The sequence below is a fragment of the Schistocerca cancellata genome, unplaced genomic scaffold (assembly GCF_023864275.1).
Source record: "Schistocerca cancellata isolate TAMUIC-IGC-003103 unplaced genomic scaffold, iqSchCanc2.1 HiC_scaffold_1152, whole genome shotgun sequence".
NCBI lineage: Eukaryota > Metazoa > Arthropoda > Insecta > Orthoptera > Acrididae > Schistocerca > Schistocerca cancellata.
In genome coordinates this window covers 700,912-709,987 of record NW_026047151.1, presented here as the reverse complement: position 1 = coordinate 709,987, position 9,076 = coordinate 700,912, and positions in this window count along the sequence as shown.

The window sequence follows — 9,076 nt, the reverse complement described above, 5'->3', positions numbered from 1 at the left end:
CGGGCACGGATGTGTGTATTTTCCTTATCGTAAGTTAGTTTAAGTTACATTAAGTAGTGTGTAAGCCTACGGTCCAATGACCTCAGCAGTTTGGTCCCATAGGAACTTACCGCAAATTTTCAAATTTCCAAATTTTGTAGCGAACAAGTAAGCGAGACAGTGACCTAATAAGAAAAATTGTTTCTGGTACTGAGCGCCACGGGTTTTGAATCCGCACCAGGTGGCTTGGAACTCGATGACCTCCAGAGGTCTCCGCAGCAGTCGCGCCGTAAGCTGGGGCTGTGTGCGCTCCTCGCCACGAGCCTAACGTGAGAGCGCCACTGTGGAGCACGTGGTCCCAGCTCAGGGACCGATGACGTCATCAGTTTGGTCCCATAAGACCTTACCAAAAATTTCTATTTTTTTCCTTCCTTTTTTGTACAAGACTCTATGATACGTACAACTTCTTTCCTCTGTGATGTGTAGACCTACGTCACTGAGAGTCTTCCACAATCTTTGGCTCTTATTCAGTAGAACGCCGCTTACAACGCATTAGACTCGTCCAGAACTAGTTGACCTGTCATACAGGACGCAAAGCGCTGGTGCACTACGCATGCGCTCTGTTGGAAAACACGTTCACTCTTTTCGTAACGTCGAGGGAACGACGCACTGCGCTGAGCGCATTAGGTAGTAATCGGCGCCAAATCTCCTGCTTCTAGGAAAAGCTGCCTTTATCTCTAATCGTGAACGGGACTATGCATACACAGCTCTGTCTGCCAATGCCACATTTAGGCCGTGTGCGCGTTGCCATTTTACGGCAAAGAGTTGCCACCATGGGAAGTCATGCCATTCCAGTATTTCTCTCCGCTATTTCAAGGCAAAACATGTTGAAGATTTATCTCGAATTCGTCACCTATGGTTAAGAACAATAGCTGATGACAGCATTTCTGGAGATGTGTAATGAGCAGCCGGCCGCTGTGACGGAGCGGTTATAGGCGCATCAGTCCGGAACCGCGTGGCTGCTTCAGCCGCAGATTCGAATCCTGCCTCGGGCATGGATGTGTGTGATGTCCTTAGCTTAGCTAGGTTTAAGTAGTTCTAAGTCTAGGGGACTGATGACGTCAGATGTTAAGATGTTAAGTCCTATAGTGCTTAGAGGCATTTGAACCATTTTGTAGCATAGTCTACCAAGCATTGGCATTGCTATAAATGGAAAAGAATATTACTCGTTCGCAGGTGCGATGTACGTTTAGGTAGTCAAACATAAGGCAGAAAACATAATAAATAAATAAATCAACACCACAAATGTTTTTGTAGTTACATTATATTGGTTTTTCCAACATGGGCTCGATTCGTTTCATTTCTAGTGCGTTTGGTTTCCTTACAGTGAAGTTTTGTGTTTTTTCCTTTTTTTTTCTTTTTGTGAAAATGTTGGTTTGGTTCAGCTTTTCTGAAACATGAAGAACTTAATTGTGTTATTACCGCACAGCAACATCCAGTTTGCACAATGGGAACGGAAGCGCTATGATTGTAGAGGTATGAGGCGCATTAGAGATCTGTTGCTAGCCTGATATTCGCAAGTCCGCAGCTCGTGATCGTGCGGTAGCGTTCTCGCTACCCACGCCCGGGTTCCCGGGTTCGATTCCCGGCGGGGTCAGGGATTTACTCTGCCTCGTGATGACTGGGTGTTGTGTGCTGTCCGTAGGTTAGTTAGGTTTAAGTAGTTCTAAGTTCTAGGGGACTGATGACAATAGATGTTAAGTCCCACAGTGCTAATAGCCATTTGAACCATTTTTTTGATATTCGCAATATTGATCTTTGTTTGCACGGATGGTTCACCTAAAAAAGGCCAAATCGAATACGTGCGTAGCTGCCTCTCTTTTGATTTACTCTGCACCTGTGGCTTTGCATTTTTAGGAGATTATTTTTTGTGTATTATATGTTGTACCTGAATGCTCATTTGTTCATATTCTGTTTCCTTCGATAATTTTTGTTGGGTGTGTCATGTGTTGGTTGTTGGTTGTGTAGAAGTCTCGTATACTATAGTGGAAATATATTTCCTTACATAAATTTTCGTCCATTATGTATTACAGAACACAAATGACAGCAGGAACATACTACTGTATACGAGGGAGCTGTAACAGGTGAGGTTTCTGTACAAATACGAATACCAATGGAAACTCTATACACTGCGCAGCGAACGCATTTCTTGTGTAAGCTTCTAGCGATATCGAAACAGATTCCGAAGGACGTGACAGAAATAAAGCAGAGACATTTGACATATCGCTGAGATTACATCCAATAACGACGAAAAACACACAAAAATCGAGGAACACTTTGCCGTCAGTTCCGTTTCAGCCGCGCTCGCGAGTGGCCGCTGTTAACTGTTGCGCTGCACTTTAGTGTTTACATCGCTGTACTTGTGCTTCGCCGAGTGCCGTTCGTCCGTTAATCTCCGTGTTCGTTCCTGTTCCGTGTGATCTGATCGCTCTTTCTGGTCTTGCTGCTGCTACTTGGACTTTCGGTTGTTTAACCGAAATTGCTTCGCTGGATTAACCATGGCTACAAACCTCAGGAAGAACACGCTGGTATTTGCTTTTGACAAACAATCCCGTCCTGTTCAGCCGACATCCCTGGAAATAGATGACTGGATTACACAGGTAATTGGTCTAAATTCTGAAACCGTTCATACCTGGCAACTGGATCAGGAAAAATACTGTGTTTTTGTCAAGTTAATCAGTGCTTCGACTGTTGATAAAGTGTTACGAAAGTGGGACTATGAAGTAGATTTTGTGCATAGAAATGGTTATAAAAGTAATGTTTCCATCTATAGAGCGGACATTCATTACAAAACCGTTCGTGTCTTGAATCTCTCCATTGAAATTGAAAATGATAAGATTAAGGAAGCTCTTTTAAACTACGGAGACGTTAAATCAATTGCAAATGAAAGATGGTCGTCTCGCTTTAAACTGCAGTGTTTTAACGGGGTCCGCTGTGTAGAGATGGACGTTAAGACGAATATTCCGTCTCACATAACTGTTTGTGGGTATAAGGCACAAATTGTTTATACAGGTCAGGAAGCTACATGTCATATATGTAACGAAACCGGCCACTTCAGACAGGAATGTCCGCGGCGAACTGTTGTGCTTAAAAGTAATTTGATACAGCGTCAGAAGCTTACCTTAAATGATCTGTTACCAAAGAATATCCCGGAACAACCGGTTGAGGATGTTAACGCAGCGGGACAAGCTGATGTCTCCCTTCACGATAACAGTCAATTTCCCCCGTTAACAACAAAAGGAAACCCCGTTGCCACTACTCGTGAAACTGAAATGCAACCGAAAAAACGACCTCTGGAGATAACCGATAGTTGTTCAGAGGACGAGCTGTCTTGTCCCACTCCCTCACTTCGCAACCAAAAACAGTGCGATGAGAAGGCAGAGGAACCTGAAGGCAAAACGCGAATGGAAACTAATGAACAGAAAGATAATACACATACGGTACCAGAAAATGAAGGGGGTGTAAGCAGCATTAATTTGCAAGAAACAACAGGTGCAGTAGCCGATTGCAAAGATCAGAATCTATCTGTTAATAAACAAATTCAGGGAGAGGATGCAAAACTGCCGTCTCCATTTGTTTCCCTCGATCAGAAAGTGAGTGAAATTAATAAAGAACGAGGAAGTGGTGGCCAAACTGAAATCACGGTCAACACCTCAGGGCAGGCGCCGGCAACCGAAATTGCTAAAGCGTCTGCTGCTGCTCCAGATAAGCCGCGAAGTAAAATACCGACGCAACCAAATGAGAATGTAGCTCGTAACCAAGGGAAGGGAAAATCCAGTAGGGGCGACCCAAGCCCAAAGAATGTTCAGTCCGAAACGGTCGTACATGAATCACTGGAGGAAAAATCAGAAAGTTTACCAGGAAATCAGTCTGCTTGCGGTACAAGAGAAAACATCAGAAATAGAAAAAAACGGGACACTAACTAATAAACTGATTGAAGTGTTATTCCATGTTCAACCTTCCGAGAAAACTGTTACGGCTTAACTGAACCCTGAACCACAGTAAACTAAATTAGCTCAACAAAACAACTACATAATGACAGCACAATGACGCAATCTTATTCTGTCACCACTATAAACATAAATAAAATCACGACCGGTTTGAAATTATCGGCCCTTAAGGAATTTTTGTACGAATCCGCGACTGATATTGCCCTGTTACAAGAAGTTCTAATTTCGGATTTGGTAATTCCCGGTTTTGTCAGTTACATAAATGTGTCTCCCGAAACAAGTGTTGGAACAGCTATTTTGGTAAGGGAAGGGATTACAGTAAGCGAGGTGGAACGACTGGAATCCGGAAGGGGAATAGGACTAAATATCTATGATGTGACTATCATCAACTTGTATGCCCCTTCAGGAAGTTCTCATCGAGCTGACAGGGCACGTTTCTTCAAAGATTACTTGATATACTTGTTAAGGAAATCACCAAGACAGTTATTACTTGGAGGTGATTTTAATTGTGTTTTAAATCGAAAAGATCAGTTACCTAATTTTAATTTCTCAAGTGATCTAAAACAATTAGTTACTGGTTTAGAATTAAAGGATATATGGGAAATCAAATACCCCTCCACTGTTGAGTTCACTTATGTCACGGCAACATCACGTAGCAGGATTGATAGACTATATGTTTCTAAAAATCTTGTAACTTCCGTGACAAAAGTAGAAACCATTCCTACGTACTTTTCAGACCATTCAAGTGTCTTAGCTTGCATAAATCTAACAAGACAGCCGGTTCGCCGATTCAAGAATCAGTGGAATTTGAACACTTCCTTGTTAGTAAATCATGATTTAGAAGATCTGATTAAAGAAACATGGGCAATATGCCTGCGAGCCCGTAGTAGATATGCCACTGCTATTGACTGGTGGGTTAAAATGGCAAAGCCAAAGTTGAGGAAAGTTCTTATTCAATACAGTGCCCAGAGCGCAAGGGAAATGAAATGCACTATAGAGTATTACTATTCCGTTTTGAGAGATCTATATGATCAAGTCTCAGCAGGTTCCTCACTTCGGATAGCAGACATAAAACAAGCCAAAGCCAAGTTGCTTAATATCAAGAGAAGTCAAATGGAAGGGTTGAAAATAAAATCGAAGGCAAATTCAGTGTCAGCAGATGAAACTACTTCCCTATATCATTTAGTGAAGCATACGAAAAACGGGAGAAGAACTTTTATTGAAGAAATTCGAGCAAAACACGGTACGATTCTCAGAACCCAACAGGATATCATGGACGAGATTTATCGCTATTATTGCGAGCTATATTCTGTACATCAAAGTAGTGATGCTTCCTTGGAAGAATTCCTTGACATCCTAGCCCCACAGCTGACAGAAGATGACAACGAAAATTTTCTCGAGGTTGTCAGTGAAGAAGACGTGTATGAGACTCTGTGCGCCTCACCACCAAAAAAATCACCAGGACCGAATGGTCTGCCAGCAGAGTTTTACATCCATTACTGGCCAATAGTAGGTGCGAAAATCACGGACATTGTAAATGAGGCTATTCAGGGTAAAATGATTCCGGCTGAGTTTAAGGAGAGTAAAATTGTTCTGGTGACAAAAAATAATGGAAACAAAGATTTAAATAATTTTCGTCCAATTTCACTGATGAATTCTGATTATAAATTAATAGCTAGAATAATAAACAAGAGAATTTCATGCCTTACAGATAAAATTATTAGTCAACATCAGAACTGTGCGCAAGGCAGAACCATTTTTCAAAATCTAGCGGAATTTAGGGATATCATTGCAATAACTTCTGTAACAAACATAAAGTGTGCTTCATTGTTTTTAGATTTTTATAAGTCGTTCGATGTAGTAAACCATGAATATCTTCTACAGACATTGAAGAAAATAGGTTTCAACGATAGGGTTATGCAGTTGATTAAGAACATAGCAACTGGAATAAATGCTAAAATAGCGGTGAATTGTCAACAATCCAGGCCGATGCAAATACAACGAGGTGTTCCTCAAGGAAGTCCTCTGTCCATGTCGCTCTTCGCAATTTCGCTGGAACCTTTCCTCCGACATGTGCATGCTATATTAAAAGGCTTAACATTATCGGGAAACAAAACAGATATAAGACCCTATGCTGACGATATAGGGGTCATTATAAGGAATAATGACGAGGTAACCACGCTAGCAACAGTGATTGATTCGTACTGTAGAGCATCTGGAGCCAATGCAAACGGAAAAAAAGGAAGATGTTAAATCTCAGAGGTTTTGGTAATATCAACGTCGAGTGGGCAAAGTTAGTCCGACAACATAAAACACTTGGGATCACCCTGACAGCATGCCCTATGAAAATGACGGCTTTAAATTGGAAAGTTGCAGCAGATAAAGTGCAAGGAGCCATTGTAGACAATTTAACTCGATATATGAACCAAGTTCAAAGAACACAGTATATCAACTCATGCATCCTTGCTAAGGCTTATTATACTGCCCAGCTGTTTCCAATACCGAGAATGATAGCGAGGAGAATAATGTCCAAAATCACAAAATTTTTGTGGAGAGGTGAAGTATTCAGAGTACCTGCTGAAGTAGCCACTTTATATCCTAAAAATGGTGGACTAGGATTAACTGATATAACGGATAAAGCCTCTGCTCTTTTATCAAAAGGCAAGTTAATTTAATAAGAGACTCGCGAGAAAGCATAACCAGCCAACTTTTCGAGATCATTAAACCTCCAAGCCTGCTTCCCCCGATTGACGTGCAGAATATCAACAGTCGCTTACAGCACGTGAGGATTTTCTATGTTGAGTTTAGTTATGTCAGTGTCGAACTCAGGCAGTCCCGACACTTAACATCGAGAGCCATAATGCGGGAACGAAAGAAAAGCGAAGGAAGAAACAAAATAGAACGACAGTTTCCAAACATTGAGTGGACTGAGATTTGGAAAAACATTAGTTCTAATGTGCTCACGTCTAATATAAAAACGTCATGGTACAAGACAGTTAACAACATAGTTAGCACCAATGAAAGACTGCACGCAATCGGATTCTGTGAAACAAATTTATGTCAACAATGCCATCTAGTTGACACAGTAATTCATCGATATACTTGCAGTGGTCACATGAATAGTTGGAAGTGGATCCGGGAACAAATAGCTCTGATTACAAGAACATCCCCTGAGTATATATCGCTGTCATTAATACACAGGCCTGAAGCACGCTATTTCCCAGAAGCAAAAAATAACGCTGTGTACTGGTTGCTGGGAAATTTTGTTAACTACGTCCTTAACAAATTAGGATCCGATAGCATCATAGAGTTCAAGGTACACATGCTGTGTGAGTTCCACAAAATTAGAAGCTATTCGAATCACAAGAGAAAGTTCGGTAATATGCTAAAAATTGTATTTGAAACAATGGGCATTGGTTAATATAAAAAAGAAGACTGTGTTGACAGTGATGTATTGTAGTTACCTTAAGGATACTATTTAAGATTTTACAGTATATTTATGATGTGTGCTTTCTCTACTTCAGAGAGTAGTTTTTTGAAATTTATAAGCTAATGTACAGAACTTATGTGACATTGAGATTGTGTGTCTAATAGTGCCAAAAACAAAACATGAAAGGTGCATTATTGGCTTATACTAGAAATTTGGAAATAGACAGTTTTTATAGAAATCTCCTTATCGATTGGTTAAAACCATAAGATTCTATCCGATAAATGTAATATTCAATGGTTGGCACATTGCCCTGTTCATTTTTGCAGTGAAAGACTGATTATATAGATCTGATCACTTCAAATACTTAGATTCAATTAATGTCCAGAAAGTGTAATTGGAAGGCTAGTCAACTTTATTATGTATCTCCTTTCCGCCATTCTCAAGTATTTATGTTTGATTTAATTCTTTCTGGTGATTTAGTCAGTAACACAGTCTTCTGTTGTCTTTCCTTAATGTCAGCGCAATTGAAATGATCAAACCGTTTTGTTTAAATAACTTCATGTATGTATGACTTAGTATGTATTTGCAATGTGTAACATTGTTTTTTAATAACGGTTTATATAGAAAATAAAAAAAATGCGGTAGCGTTCTCGCTTCCCACGCTCGGGTTCCCGGGTTCAATTCCCGGCGGGGTCAGGGATTTTGTCTGCCTCGTGATGACTGAGTGTTGTGTGCTGTCCTTACGTTAGTTAGATTTAAGTAGTTCTAAATTCTAGGGGACTGTTGACCATAGATGATAAGTCCCATAGTGCTCAGAGCCATTTGAACCATTTTTTTTATATTCGCAATATTGATCTTTGTTTGCACGGATGGTTCACCTAAAAAAGGCCAAATCGAATACGTGCGTAGCTGCCTCTCTTTTGATTTACTCTGCACCTGTGGCTTTGCATTTTTAGGAGATTATTTTTTGTGTGTTATATGTTGTACCTGAATGCTCATTTGTTCATATTCTGTTTCCTTCGATAATTTTTGTTGGGTGTGTCATGTGTTGGTTGTTGGTTGTGTAGAAGTCTCGTATACTATAGTGGAAATATATTTCCTTACATAAATTTTCGTCCATTAATATGTATTACAGAACACAAATGACAGCAGGAACATACTACTGTATACGAGGGAGCTGTAACAGGTGAGGTTTCTGTACAAATACGAATACCAACGGAAACTCTATACACTGCGCAGCGAACGCATTTCTTGTGTAAGCTTCTAGCGATATCGAAACAGATTCCGAAGGACGTGACAGAAATAAAGCAGGAGACATTTGACATATCGCTGAGATTACATCCAATAACGACGAAAAACTCACAAAAATCGAGGAACACTTTGACGGTTGCGATCAACAACTAGCCGATCAGATCCACAAAATCCACCGTTCAAGCAACTACTCGACAATTTCGTCAGAAATTCGAAAGATAGCGCCTCTTGAAGAGAAAGAGACCACGGAGGAACATAGGGTTACGAATATAAAAAACAAGATGTGAAATACAGGTTGTCCGTAATTGAAATACCAGTTTTAAAACGGTAGAAAGCGGAGGTATACCAATTCTCCTTCCAGCTTGCCTTCCCCTATCTCCGCCGCAACAATTAAAGCAGTTCAGCT